General features: G+C 37.7%; 1 protein-coding gene across 1 annotated transcript in view; it reads right to left on the bottom strand.

The window, feature by feature from the left end:
- ATP10B (ATPase phospholipid transporting 10B (putative)) overlaps nucleotides 1–15,397 on the bottom strand; it is a 140,498-nt gene extending 125,101 nt beyond the window's left edge. The window contains exon 1 of the mRNA XM_039701857.1: nucleotides 15,081–15,397. The gene's annotated coding sequence lies outside the window, so the exon portion shown is untranslated. The remainder of the gene's footprint in view (nucleotides 1–15,080) is intronic.
- Nucleotides 15,398–15,680: the final 283 nt, after the last annotated feature.

Below are 15,680 nucleotides of genomic sequence, written 5' to 3'. Positions count from 1 at the left end.
CAAGCCCTTCTCAAATTCAATTAAAAAGATTTGCTAGCAGCTGTACGTTTGGATTTCTGCCTTAGCTGAACTGGAAGCTGGTAAACTTGAAACAGGCAGCAAAAGCAGCAGCAGACAGCTTCAGCAGGGTCACAGCCTCACCTGTGCCAACTGCAGCAGAAGTCCCACACTGAAATAATGATGAGAACTCAGAGCAGATGTGAGCATGCTATCATAAGTGTGCTGGAAGCAGTGCTTAATTAGAAGATAAGGAAAATGTACTAGTACAGGAAAAATAATGAGCTCATAAAATAGAGTACATTTGGAAAAAAAAAGAATATTGGGGAGAACACCAAAGGTTACAGAACGGGCAACTGCAATTCCCAGGCTTAACCATATCTAAGTTTAGGATTGTAAAAGCATTTTTGAAGTTTCTTTAGTTAAAATTAAAAACAAAAGGCTTCTGAGAAGTTCAAGATATTTTCCTATTCCTGACATGTGCACTTTGTTCATACTTGGGTAGCAATGAAACCATAACCCTGACTGGCATTGTTCGAAATGGAAACTCTTCATCTGAAAACAGACATTGTCATCTATTATTTTCCCATATTGTCACAAAGATTCTCGCTTTGGTGTTTGCTGCCTGCACAGGTGCTTTATGAAACTTGCAGCTCACTGCAGAACTTATGGATGGAATTTCAGTTGTCGCTATTTGAGTTCTTCCTTTCCTGTTCTGCCGTTTTTGAAAATGTGGGATCATGAGTTTATTGATGGCCACTGTCAAGGCAAACACAATAACTGAATCAGATTTTGTATTCTCACTTGGTTTTTTAAAAAAATTAATGCCTACAAATCTGTGAAAACCTCACAGCAAATTTTCTGCATGTCCCCAGGCACAAACCAACCCAAGTGGCACTAAGAACTACAGCAAAACTCGTGACTTAAGTAAGTCCTGATTTTCTTCCTCATAGACCACTTATCATTTGCATTATCTATTATCTATTCTCCTTCTCTGAAAGCTCTAGATCAGGAACAAAGGAGGTTCAGGCTCTCTCTCTTGCGGTCACCTCTCCAGGACTAAAGATGGTGCTGAGAAAACACCCTCTTTGATTTCATTCTCAGGTTTGCTACATCTAGGACTGAGTTCTACAGCACAGAAACAAAATGAGAACACAGGAAATCCCATTGGGTTCAGGTTTTGCTATTTATCCTTGTCTTCCCACAGATACTTGTCCAGGCACTTGGCAGAAGTTGCTTTTTTAAAGCAAAAGCACAATCGTACAAAGTTAATATGCCGCTATCTAAAATTCATTAAATATTTAAACAAGGGATGGAATTATTGATTTTGTTCACAAAATTACACAGATTAATAGAAATTATTAAAGTACAACATTTGACTCTTGTCACTGTAGAGTGCTGCTTCAGCAATCAGGATCTGCAAAGTCAAGGAAACACTGCAGAGTCAGGGAACTTAGTAATTATCAATAAACTAATGACCATTACTAAGTATTATAAGCATTCATCGCTCTTCCATTTCCAAAATGGTGGAAGAAAGGCTGGATCTAATAACACTGACAGTTAAATATGTAAAATTTGCTAAGCTTTAAAGTATTTTGCTTTTTATTCTTCCATTGAAAATGCTGACAATTCCATAATATTTTGTAAAAGACTTGAGTATGTTCTTAAAGTTTCTTAGGAAGACAGAAACTTGTCTTTGATGTAGAACACTAATTAGCTGCGTGCTGACTTCATCATGAAGAAAAATTTATGATTTTTTCAGAAACCTAAAATTTTCTAGTCAGGTTTCTAAGGCCTATCTTTTTCCCTTATTTTAGGAAGGAATGGGAGTTATCTGAAAATCACCTAATAGGTAACTTGTGTTGACCCAAGTAGTCATCTTCTATCATGTGTAATTATACTGGGCTGTCAACACTATTCAGAGTTACCAAGATTAATATCTTCCAGGGAGGTGCAAGTTCTAAATATGGAGAATTTGTAAATTAAAATGAATAAACTGAGAAATGTATATTTAGAAAGGAAAGCAGAGCTGGGACATTTCAGCATAGGATTGTAAAATAAGCTTGAAGCGTGTCCAAACCCTCTGAATGTCGATGAGATTTGGGAAGCTATATCCCTTCTGCATCCGTGGAAATTCCCAACTTATTAAACACTGGCTACAAGTCAAAATGATCGTGGTAAATTACACATTTTTGCTTTGATCTTTTGGGTCAATTCAAACCCCAAAGTGAAGCCAAATATGTGGCTTGGAAACCTGCACCAAGGAAAAAACAGAGGACATTTTATCCCTGCAAAGAAATTAGTAAAGCCCTATGTACTTGGCTGTAATCAGAGAGAGGAAATGCAAAGCCATGATAAACAATTACAGACTAATGGCTTTGGTTAAAAAAACCAGAAAAATAATCCTTGGATGTTTCCTATGGAGGTGTTGCAACTAGTATGCAGTTTGAACTTAAATGAAAAGCAAAAACTACTAAGCAAAAACTCAGGGCAAGTCAACTTCCTGCAAACTTGGTCATGCCTGTGTTCTTTGGCTACACAATTTTAGCCCATTGACAGAAGCTGAGGCTCAAGAGTTTGCTGTCAGAATAAGAACACTGAGAACCAAACCAGTGCCTCATTATCACACCCACATAATTATCTACCATAATTATCCAGCTTTTCCAAAGCACCTGTTTGCCCTGTTGTGCAAGTCACCAGCACAGCTCTGCCCAGAGCTCTCGCAGCACCCACAAGGTGAGATGCTGCTTGAATCCTCACTAGCATTTGAGCTTGTCCCCATAGAAGAAATAAAACTTATTCTTTCCTTATGCCTCTACTCATCCTGCCTATAAACTATGTTAAAATGACAGAGCTCAAAGTAGGACTTTGGTGAAAGTTTCCCTAAAATACAGAATTCAGCCCAGGGTGGATGAGCTCTCTGCAAAACTCACATGGCGAGTTTTACCCCCGGTCAGAAAAAACTCATTATTGAAGGTGATCAGCACTTGCAGGCAATCCCTGCTGTACATCCAGTCACTCTCTAATCACTGGAGCTTTGTACAGTCCCACACTGGAAGTGCATTTACATTCCACTGATAGGCCAGGAATCAGATATCCAGTTTGTCTGTGGAGCTATCTCACTTCAGAGGCAGCACGTACTTTTTCAACAATGTAAACAGAAGATTAATGAATACGAGTGTCAGGGTGAATCAGGGCCCTGACCCAACACACTGCCTCTGCTTCTGTCTCTGCTTTTTCACTCAGACCATTAAGCAGGGCAGGGGGCATCTTGTGAGTAGCATTTTCTAATCTAACATTTTGGGAGTTCCTCAAGACTACTGAACTTGAAGTATTAGCTCTAAACCCAGTGCTGGGAAACCTTTACATGGAAAGTTCATCAAGCAGTGCAAAAATCAGTGAGCATTGCAGTTGCCTGAAACAGTTCATAGTCTGAAATTACATAAGTGATCTGAATTGAGTGAGAACCACAACCCTTGGGAGCAATTTCCAGCAGCGCTAATGAAAGCACATTGAGTTCTTTAAATCCAGAAACTGTCAGTGTTTGCAATAGTATTTGGAGCACATCTTAATGCTGACTCACAGATGCCAAGCATATTATATCACATCACCTTTCAGTGGTTCTGTTTACTCAGCTATAAAGTTCAGCATCTGGTTCCCTTCTGGGAGTTTATTTATATAGAACACCTACTTATAATCTACATGCAGAAATTAACTGTGAGGACACAAAGGACTGGTGACTAAGGGCAGTATTAATTCTGGATAGATTCAGCTATATATATATACACACAGGGCCAGGGAAAATAGATTAGAATCTATTGGTTGAATAGATTACTCAACAACTGTTTCAAGTTATGATTTTTGGGAGCTGAAATACTTCAGTTGTTAAATTATTCATGGCAGGTAGAGCGTAGATATATCACTTACACCTTAAAGCAGTTGGAAGTTTTTAAGGTAGATTTCCAAGTTTGCTGAATAGTTTTAATGGAGATGTGCAGAAATACTCTGGCAAACACTTGAAAATGTGCAGCAAGTCGTGTAGCAAGAAAAGCAAAGCCGTGCTATTATTTCCGATTCTCAAAGAAGAATCAATTTCACAAAAAGACCTTTTATAACAGACAACAATGTTACTCAAGCACAAAGCCCAATGGGTTCAAAGCACTGTTTTGTTTTTCTCATCTCTGTGTTTTGAAAAGTACAAAATGAGGCAAGTCTTGGTCCAATTGTTACCCTTTAGAATCCTTCATTTTCCTACGCTCCAGACTTGTCCCTTCTGAGAATTTTTATTTGTCTCGGTTTGAAAGACAACCAAAGTAAGGCACGAACCCCCCTTGGAATGGAGAGTATGACCACTTCCCACCAAATTATTACAACTTCAAAATTACGGGGCTTTCAGGCAAAGATATGAGAAAAGGAATAACATTTCTTTGCTAGTGTGTGTGTATAACAAGGCAAACAACAACAACGGTAACAGTAACAAGAACAGAAAACTCAATAAACAGAAAACTCAACAAAAAGTCTCTTGCTGCTTTTTAAGCTGTTTCCCCTTTGGTGCAGTTCCGGGCGCGGCCAGCAGGGGTGCTGCTGGCTCCCGGCCGCGCAGGCGGGTTTGCTCGTCCCCGCGGCTGCAAAATCCTTTTAATGTTCTAAACTCACCCAAAACCAGCACACATCGGCTGCCTGCACCGCGGGGCCGCTGCTCACGTGTCCTTTTACCCAACCACCTTTTTGATGACGTAGTGTCCATGTGTTTTTCCAAGCAATCCCTGCCTCACACACGAGGTGACCTCATGCTAGCCACACAACTTGTTCTCTGGTTATATGACCTGTTTTTTACCTCACTGTTAGCTGCACCTGTCCCAGAGAGCTTTCTGGTGTGCAAGAGTGAACAGGATTTCCTATCTCCCATAATTTATGTTTCATTTCTGAATTATTTCTTTTCCAACAAGAGATGTGAAAATCTCTCCACTTTCATTATTAACCAAAAATGCTTTGCCACCTGACAGTTTTCTTCTTGAGCTTATACATGCTACTATCAGAAAGGCAGTGCTCTGTTTTGACATTCCCTGCTATCACACAGGGTTCTTACTGCTGAGATCCCTGATCCTATTTTGTATTCACTTGAAAATTTCCTCTCTCTAAATGTGAGAAACCAAATCCCATTATGAGCTGGGGCTTGCTTTTTAGAGTTGCACCAGATTTCCCAGTTGTAAGAAAAAGTTCTGGGCTATTCAGGTGTGCTCTGACATACACATGAAATCCATGCCATACTTGGCTTGTTATTCTGTGCTCCATAAATACTGGGGGGAAAAAAAAAAGGCAAACAAAAGATGCAAACAAAAAACCAAAAATATTATGAATCCTGCAAAGGACTGTTCCATACAAGAAGCTGCGACTTCATATTTATGCTTAGAAGTCCCTAGGAAAACAGTTTCCAATTATTTTCTTTCAGCAAAACACTGTGAATGGTTATTACAAGAGAGCCTAGTATATCCCTAACTGTTTTTACCTTGAAACAGAAGGAAAATGATTTCACTGAAGGCAAAATGTAATCTATCACTGGCAGTTTTATTTTCCTCCCTAGACTCATGTGGTTGTTTCAGCGCAGCAAAATGAATCAGAATATTTTTTTTTCTATGAGTGGGATAATTCCTCTCCCATTACAGGTCTTGCTTAGAAGAGAAGCCCCTCAGTACCCATAACTAATCCAGAGCTGAAGGGAGGAGGAGTGCCGAGGCCCCAGCACAGCAGGGAGGGCCCGTGCAGGATCCGCTCTGCCCCAGCAGCAGCACCTCTCACCCAGCCTGCTCTCAGGGGATGCTCAGGTCCCCAACTGCCCTGGGCAGAGCTGCCAGCAGAGACCACTGGGAGCACCTCCTGCTCCAGGGCTGCATTGCTAATCAAACCTCTTCATAATCAGCCAGCAGAAGATTTCCAACAACAGCCTCTATTATGCACAATGGCTACCATTAAAATACTGCTTGCTAAGAAGTGGAGTGTTAATCATTACTTCATTAATGCATTTTTTACTGTATAAGATAAAATTATGGAAACTGGGATAAAAGAAGGAAGATGATTAAACTTTAAATAAATCCATGATGGTATGTTTCAAGGAAAGACTGAATTCTCTTAGTGACTTGCAACTCTATGCTGTGAGGGAATAAACTGTAAATTTGAGAACAACTGAAAAGTAATGGAGACGAAAAAAGCTGTTTTTTAAAATCTCTATAGTCAAACATGTAATAGACTTAATCTAACTTTTGATTAAGTCTGACCTTGAAGCCTGTCTTAGGAACACTGCAAGTCATTTTTGAGTAAGCTGAAATTGCAATTAAAAATAATAGAGCAAAGTTTTTTTGCTTGTATTACAAAACATTTTCTCAAACAATTCAAATATTTGCTTAAAAAATAACTATTTTGGCTATTTGTTACATCAATTAATTAGTCATCATATCACATTCACTTACTTACCAATTGTTCATTTTCAGTGGCTACGTTTGAATTAATAATCAGAGTTCTCATTAAACTGTCTTCCACATCAGGCAGCACATTAAAGATTCCACAGCAGGAGAAATGAGGCTCTCATGGGCTCACAGCAAACATGCTTTGGACACAGCTCTCCCTTTGCAGTTCAGGGTGGGGGAATAGGATTCAGAAACTCCACAGCATAAAATATATTATTTTATAGTTTCAAGTAATTGTACATTTTCTATTGCATTTGTAAACCTCCTAAATCTTAACCTGTATGAAACAAATTATCTGTCCCTGTAAACCAGGATTTTGAGGTCTATAGAGCAAGATGATAATATTTAAGCAGAAGATTTTAAAACAAACAGAAGACATTGACAGGTGTTAATGTAAATAGTTATATACTTATTGTTACATAGTTTCCAACATGTGGAAGGATTCCAGCTACTATGGGTAGGTGGGGTATTTTCTGATTTTTTAAAAAACTTTTGAGAACTCTTCAGACAGAAATGTAGCAAAATAAAATCAGCTGTGATAAATTTCTAAGCATAGTACAATTACTAAATCAAATACAGATGGCATATTAGGATATGGAGCTAATTTAAATAAGTTTCTGTTTCAAATATCACTTTGCAATTTAAAGATATGCTGGTGAGACAGCAGTAATAAAAAGCAAAACCATTTTGGTCGAGGCAATGTATATTTGCAGGATTTTTTTGTTTATTGATTTCTCAACATCTTCTGCCCCAGTTCAGGATGATGAAACTATTTCATCTTCTGATATCTACCCAGTTAGTCCCAAAGTAACTCTCAGGTGGCAATCTCTGCCCCAACCCACTCCCTTTTTCAAGGAGACAAAACTGGAAAGAAAAAGTGTTTTGGCAAGGTGTTACTGAAACAGCTTGAGGCAGTGGCGGCTGTTCAACAGAGCACAGTCAAATTCATGTCTGCTCCCTGCCAAATATACAGGAAGAATAAAGAAAACAAACAGGACAGAACAAATTAGTAGATGGAAACAAATAGACCTACCCCAGTCCTCTAAACAGTCTTTAGCTTCCCTTGGCAGCGTTTTGCAAATTAAATATAGAGGACTCAAGCAAGCAGGATAAGAAGCAGCATTGCTCTACTCATCATCATTGGTGGGGAAAGAGGAGCTACGAGCAAAGGTTTGATTTGGGTATCCTCAGCACACAAACAGATCCATAGTAAAAATACTGGGTAGGCTAGAGTAGGTTTATTATCAATTATGAATGGTTTAAGTTGCTTGTTAGCATGCACACTGAAAATATAACCCCTTCCACAACATAACCAAAAAGAACGTAAAAATGTTAAAGGTAATTACCTGCTCTATAAATTGCCCAAAATTTAAAAAGATATCTAGTTTTGACTATAGATGAAAATTAGCAGATTTTAAATTTAAATATCCAATATTAGTGGCAGATTAAAACTAATGCAGGAAGCAATTTGAGACAAACATAATGAACTACAGTTTCTAAAAAGAAAATGGATATCAAGGACCAAATTATTAAAAAGTTAATCCCATCTCAGAAGTCTAAACCCATGTAGCTTAAAGCTTCATATCTCTGATATACAGAAAGAACTACAACATTCTTGTAATAAAACTTGTTTTGGTATAAACTCATGACAGAACTTTAGGCATGGCCTACAAATTTAGCTCACTGCAGAATCTGAGAAATGTGAGCTATGATTTCATTTGGCTTCCAATAATATAGGAGAAAAACCCCAACACTATCACAGACGTCAAAATAACCATATTTATAGAGCCCTCAGGGATCAAGATCAGGCTGTAACTCCCACCAAAACCAAAACTGGGGTACTACCACAGTCAGAGATTGAGTGTATTAACAAGCTATGCACCAACTCTAGAGAACTACCAGGAATTTGATGTCAGAATAAAACTCAGCTTCCCAGAGAAAGCAACAGCCACTCTACAGGTTAAAGAACAAGAGAAGCCAAGCTCGGAAATTTCAAACCAGTCCTTTGCTAAAGACAGTTTGCCTTCAAATCCACTTAAAGTTGAACACAGCTACTAATGTAATTTGTAAGCTTAAAAGTTCTGAAAATAACCTGTCAAGTTGTCTTGGCTAAAGCCCAGCTCTGAATCTTCCTGCAAATTGGAAACTCTCTAAAGAGAGATTATAGATTCCTGCTTAATTTTTCTTTTTTATTTGAATGAGCTTTTATATACACAAAAGCCAGCATATGTTGTTTTTTTTAATAACAGCAACTGTGATACAGATCTTCAGATATAAATATTTTGCCAATAAGCCAATTTAAATCATTGCATAAACAAAGATTGTTTGCTTTCATTTAACTTTGCATTTCCTGAAATTAACTGCCCTGCCTCCTTCAAGAAGTTGATTTACATCAATTTTCACTGATGGCTGCTGAGGAGAATTCATCATCCCTGTAACAGAGTTGCCAATGCTGTCAAACATTATCTTTTCATTCTGCAAACACAGAAGAGCACAAACAGTAACTTGGCCTAAGAAACAATTCTCCAAGACTCTCTGCAAATGTCTGGTTTGACAAGACACAATTTGTGCCTGAAGGAGCAGAGGGCAAGTAAATTTCCATCCAATACTTTTAAAACAGCAGTTGAAGAAAGTATAGTATTACTTCACATTTTTATGGAAAAAAACAAACCCTCAAACCCCAAAACCAACAAATCCACCTAGGAGGGAAAAAAATTTAATCTCAAACTATCTTTTAAAAACTAATTAGAATAAAAGCAAATAATCCACTGACTTCTGGGTTTGCCTTTGTTAGTTTTCCCCCTTTAATGGGTTCTTGCTGGCAGCAAAGGTAGCTCTCATCTTTCTAAAACCATTTTCATTCAACTATCTCTATTCCATCCAAAAACTTCCACTACTATAGATCAATTAAGGAATCATATTGTGCTAAAGCCTCACAAAAGCAGCTTCTATCATTAAGACACAATTTCTATGTGCTGTAAGGTGCTTTGTAGAAAGAGCTCATGTGGAGCTTAAAAAATTCTGACATTTTCTGCAATGTTAACAAATGTTATTCTCCTATTAGAGGAAGCTGAAAAGTGAACAAATGACTTGTTAAAGTAAAGCAAAGTTTTGGAAAGAGTCCAACAGACCAGGTTCTTGTGTCCTGTTATAGTAATGACCTTTCTGGAGACTTGTCAAATGTAAGGAAAAAAATCTTCATAGCTCTGAAACCATGGACCTTATCAGAGATTGAGCAAAAATAAGTGTGCATCAGAGATGCAATGAAAGTCAGCAAGAACAGGTTAGAGGCACAGTCCTGGCAGACTAAATTTACAATTTCATATGTGGATGTATGATAATGTGTGTCCTATGCACACAGTTACTGAATCAGTGGCATTTGAAAAGCAGTAACCATGTTTTATGTGTGGGGGATTCTACAATCAGGGGAGATACTCCCTGAAAGAAAACAAAGCCTAGTGAAAATCTGAGATTTGAAACACTTGGATTCTAAGTTTTTGGAGTTTCAACATCAAGATGTGATTTTAAGCATGATATAATTTGGAAGGATGACTCTCAAAGGAGCACAACTCACTGTTTTTGTCTTTTCTTTCAATCCCCAGCTCAATTTCATGGCAATGAATGAGTTTGTTAGCCTGGGAATTTGAAGGGATGAATTACAGAGATTTTGAACTCCACTAATCAAGAAAGAAAAATATCATTACTAAGTATACTTGTTTTTAAGTGCTTTGAAAGTAATACTCAAAAATTAACTCTGCAAAACTGGAATTCACACTGACTACCTGAAATTGATATGTCAACACTTTCAAATTACCTCAGTAACTTTTTCTGCTAATCACTAGGGTTAATAAGGGCAAAGAAGAATATTAATTTTTGCTGTTAGACTCACATATTTAAAATTCTGAGATCTACAGATATTGCATTACAAGGTTCAGAAAATCATTAGAGTATGTTTGGCTGTCTTTCAACACTTTTCAGTTACTTTTCCTGCTTTTACAATTGCTTAAAATCAAACAAATAACATCTATAATATCCATTCTTGAGATAAGCTGAATCAGTGGTTCAGTTCAGGTCAGACACAAGACAATTGTTACATGGGTTCATTTTCTCAGTCTTACAGATTGGGGGTACTGTAAGGGTCAAACAATCATGAAAACCACAGTGATGTTCCATCCCTACGAGCTCAGAAACAGAGGCTACACACACACACACACACACTGGAGAAAGTTCTGTCTGTCACTGCTTGCAGCTTAGTCCTTACATTTTCCTTCAGACTTTGTCACTCCTGCACCCACGCAGCGTATGCAAACAGAAAACCAAATTCCTGTTTGGCTGTGCCTTCATCTATAATGGAAACAAATTGGATCTCTCTGAGAGCAGCAAGTTGTTGACAACAAAGCTTTCACAGTCAGAGACGTGACTGCTCAGTAACAAACATATTGATATAAATGTCGGCACCAAAGCAAGTTAGAAGGAGAAATCATTCACCCCTGAAATAGCACTTCAGATAAACACTAAAAGCTACTCTAAAGAAATAGAAATATAGAAAGAAGCTTTCTATATTTAAATAACACTCAATTTCTTCAAAGTCTCATGAAGTCTCATGTAGATTAAACTCAGTGACTATCAATCAATTTATCATATGCAGCAATTACTTAGATAATAAGGGGGTGAGCAAAAGGACCAATTTCAAAGTGTCATTTAAAACTCAAGCACTCTTTCCCAAGGCAGATAGTGAAGGTGAAATGCTGTTCTCTAGAAATCTCTTTAAGGTCAAACTATTTTGTCCAAATTAACCCCAAGAGTCCATTTCACTGGCATTGCACCAGAACTGAATGCAACTACAGGGTCCAATGGAGCAAATAGAATTATATCAACCTGACTTAAGCAGGGTTATAGAAATCTGGCACACTATTTATATACAGATTGGAGAACTTCATCTTCATATCAGGTATGTGGAGATAATTTATTGTTATAACAGATATTTTGGTGTTGTTTTTTGTTTATTTTTTCCAAAAGTTAAAAAAAAAATCAATTACAGCCAAAAATGTCTAAAAGAACAAAACTCTCATGTGAAGTAAACCTGGAGAAGTTTATTCCTCTAAAGCTGCTATGCCATATTCTGTTACTTTTCATAGAGCCTTAAGTCAGAAATCATTCCACTGAGCCTTTAAGGAATTCCTTGGCTTTAAGGAATTTAACAGAATGTTATATAGCTTAGAGGCTGAAACTGTAACATTTCATAGAGAATTATATTCTTACCATACAGTTCTATCCAAAGAGCTTAAGAAACATAAAAATGCATTATTCTATAAAAATTGACAGAAATTTAGAGCATGTTCTATAAAGTTGAATAGAATACTCAATGCAGAGTTTTTGTTAATGGCAGAGAATAGAAAGTTTGGCATTGCTAGCCACTATGAAATAAACCCATCACAATTCTTGAATAAATCTGAATGAGCAGAACACTTTCACACCAGAAAGGCTGGGGCTTTGCTTCATGTGGCCATAGCATATTTGATTCAGGGTGGAAGGTCCCCAGACCATATTTTTATCCTATCTAACCACAGCCATGTTTTGGTTTCCTGCCTTGCACATTTCTGTGTTTTTCCTTAAATGATTTTTAGTCACCTGATTTTTCATCAGCTAAAAAAATCTATAATATCTTGGTTTTCTGGCCTTAGCCAGGTAGATCACAATAGGAAATTAATTTCTGGATAATCCCTTATTTTTCATCATAGCCATAATAAAAGTAGGGGAATTGAAACTTGCACAAAATAGACTTAATTAGCCACATATTTAAGGTAAGTTCTCAGTAAACCAACTTGCACCAAAATTTATGCTTCAGAAGCTAAAGAAATGTGCATAAACAACAGAATAGAAAAAGGAATTTTGTGTCTTAGAATAGAGAACTCTTATTTAGGCTCCCCAATAGTGCTCAGAAATCTCCTCCTCTATCACCAACAAAAGGTGCCCATCACCTACAATATAATTTAAATACAATATAATTTAAAATTCTGAAAGTGTAGCTTTAAATATCCTGGAACCAGTTTTCAGGAAAGGGGAAAGACTAATAAATGGTATATATTCTTGATGCAGTTGAAAGAAATAATTACTACAGTGTATTTCAGAGACTCTGCTACTTGAGCAGACTGCCCAGACTATTGGGACAGCCCAGAGAAATACATTGTACTTTCCTACTTAGGCATTTTAACAAAGCACTTCTCTGCAGTGCTGTGTAAACACCAGGGCTCAGATGTTCTTTGTTAAATCAGGGTGCAGTAGCATTTCTCAGTTGCAGCCATCAAATACCTGTTACACCAACACCTCCTTCCAAACACAGCCGTGTTCAGGTGGATGTGCATATACAGCATTCATGGACACCTGTGTATTCAGCTGAATTTTAGCAACCAGCTGAATATTAGTGAGTATTTCTAAACCAGATGAGCTCTGAAGAAGCAAATTTACGTATGAAAATGAAAGCAATGTTGAATTCTCATTTCAGCATGAAACAGGAATTGGAAGAAAACCCCAATGTCTTAAATGCTAGATTACAGCATTTACAAGCTGTAATATCTGTGGTCTGTGTTATCATTCTTCCCTCTGCTATACATTTGTGCATAAGCTTAGTGCATTTGTTAGAAAAGCAACTTCTTGCTACAAAAGTTGAACAAAAACCAGCTCTGATAATTTCCTATTACTCTCACCCCAATATCTTTGCCCAACAAGTTTCTATTAATATCTTTCATTATTTTTCAGAAGTAATACTGGAGAAAAATTACTGACATGCAGCTTGTTGTGTAACAGCATCTGTGACACATAAATGAAGAGCGACAGTTTGAGAATAGACCAAATCATACTTATATTTGCCTTTGGTTAATTGGAATTTATTAAAAAGATGCTTTTTTACTGCAGTCTGCTGTAAAGCCAAGGTGAAATGTGGTCAGTGGACATTACTACTAACAGAAAATTATTTTTGCTATCAGAATTGGTTCAGGGAATTTGTAACTGCTTAGGGGCTTAGAAGCCATCTATAGAATGTGCTTTTCTTAACCATTCTGCAAGTTACAACCTATATATCTGCAGTTTGAAAATCACACTTCTAATCTATGAATAGTGAGCTACTTCTTATCTGTTAGGATTTCAGTCTTAAATAGTTGAAATGCTGAAGGCAAATGTGTCAGGGGTAACCAGCAGAGCTGGGGATCTTCATTCCTTGGCCTTAAGACGGTTTAGAGGTAAAGATTTTTATTTCTTAATCCATTTAGTCAATTCCAATTGAATGTAAAAGGGCAGAGTTAAGACCAGTAAGCTGAAAGCTAGATATGTCCTGAAACCCATATGAATGTACTCTGGATGATAAAACTGGAATTTATGAACAACACCCCACCAACAAAAAAAAAAAAAAAAAAAAGCCAAACCAAACTAAAGCACTTCCTATTTAATCCTTACTTTATCAAGAAACCTAAAGAAGGCTTTTCCAAAATCAATTCTAGGTGCTAACCAGCTAGACAGTATTTAATGCAAGTTATGCAAAGACTCACCTTTGAGATAACTGCTGACATAACAGAAAGGAGTGATAAAACAGATTTCCTTGCTGGCATGAAGAAGGAGAATCACTACACATTTTCCTTGAGTACTCACATGCACAGGGAACCATCCTGTCATACCTTTTAAAGGTGCCAAGCTCTGGTTGCTCGACTAGGGCTGCAGTGACTCCAGCACACACTTTGGTCTGAGGCCACCCCCCAGGTGCAGGCTGGGCAGCTGCACACACCTCAGGTGTCACCCCCATAAAATGAAAGGATTGTGCATCTGCCCCATGGGGAATTCCATGAGCATTATGGCCTTCCAGACAGTCTTCATGCATGCACTAGAGGGGCAAAGGGAAATTTCCATCATTTCCAGGGTTGCCGGAAGTAAAAAACATTGAAAGTGTCACAGTATTTTTTTCTTGCAATAGTGAGAACAGAAAGCATTTAGATTTGTGGTTGATAGTGGGATCAAATTAAAATTTTGATTTTAAAGCTCTGTCTTTGTGAACTAAGTCAAATCCTCATGTTCTGTGACAGGAGTATCTTTGGATGAGGGATACCATCACTGATTTTGACCTGTCAACATTTTTAAAGTAATATATTTTTACATTAAAAATAAATTAAAAGACACAATTTCTCTTTTCTGAACAAATATTTTTATATTTGCTCCATAAAACTTTACTATTAACAAGATGGTGAAATGCCTGTCTCTGTAGAAAGAGGCATGCTGCTGTGACACACTATCTTGTTTGCCTTTCATCACTGAGAACATTAGTGCAGTTCCTGCTGGGATAAAGATTTACAGTTTCTGAGATTTTTGGAAACAGTTAATTAGGGAGCTGCACCAAGTTTCAGGAGAAGGAAGAGCAGAACATTTTGTAAAATGTGAAATAAAGCTCCATATTCAACTCTTCAGTTCCAGCTGGAGGAGCTAGAAAGAAGACAACTGGAGAACCCTGGAAAGAAAGGAAGCCCTTTTCTAGACATGGAACAACCCACACATTGTAGAGCCCCAGCCTTGGCACTTCTGCAGTTAAATACCAGAAGAAACAGAAATAAGATTGTAACAAAAGTAATTTCTTACCTCCTTGGAGCATGCACTTGGGAAGGAAGGATCCTGTTTGAAGGGAAACTTGCATCCACAACTAGCAAAGGCAGGCAAACTTGGTTCAGAGACACAAGTTATTTTTGCTTTGTTTATGTTGTTAGAATGTGAAACAAAGTGGGACTGAAGAGAGCTTCCTTAGCTGTTGAGATATAAGTAAAAGAAAATTTTTTTTCCCCTGAGACACTCAGAAGAAACAGCTGAGCTAAAGATGAAGCTTAGGATACTTTGCAAATTTTCCTCTTGTTTACCAAGTACTGTGTCATGTCTAGGAGGCAAGAAAGGAGCAGTTGAGGTGTTTGATATCCTTAACCTCTTTTATATCTATTAGCTATCAAGCAAAGCAAAAGATGCTAAATGGACTAAAGTCCTTACTTGTCACTAGAAACAAATAATCTCTTGGAATTCCCCATTCCCCTGCTCAAATGATGCTTTACAGTTTCTGATCTCTGGTTCTTGGCCCAGAGTAATGAGATGAAAGGAGAGGTTATGAACTGAGTGGCTGCTGGAGGCCCTGCCAGGACTGGCTGTGCTCTCCCACATGCCAGGCAAGGAGCAGTGAACACGTGGGCTTCAGCA

This window comes from Passer montanus, unplaced genomic scaffold, assembly GCF_014805655.1.
Source record: "Passer montanus isolate IOZ18808 unplaced genomic scaffold, ASM1480565v1 scaffold15, whole genome shotgun sequence".
NCBI classification, from domain to species: domain Eukaryota; kingdom Metazoa; phylum Chordata; class Aves; order Passeriformes; family Passeridae; genus Passer; species Passer montanus.
The sequence above is the reverse complement of the archived record's forward strand: the minus strand, read 5'-3'. Positions and strand labels throughout refer to the sequence as shown.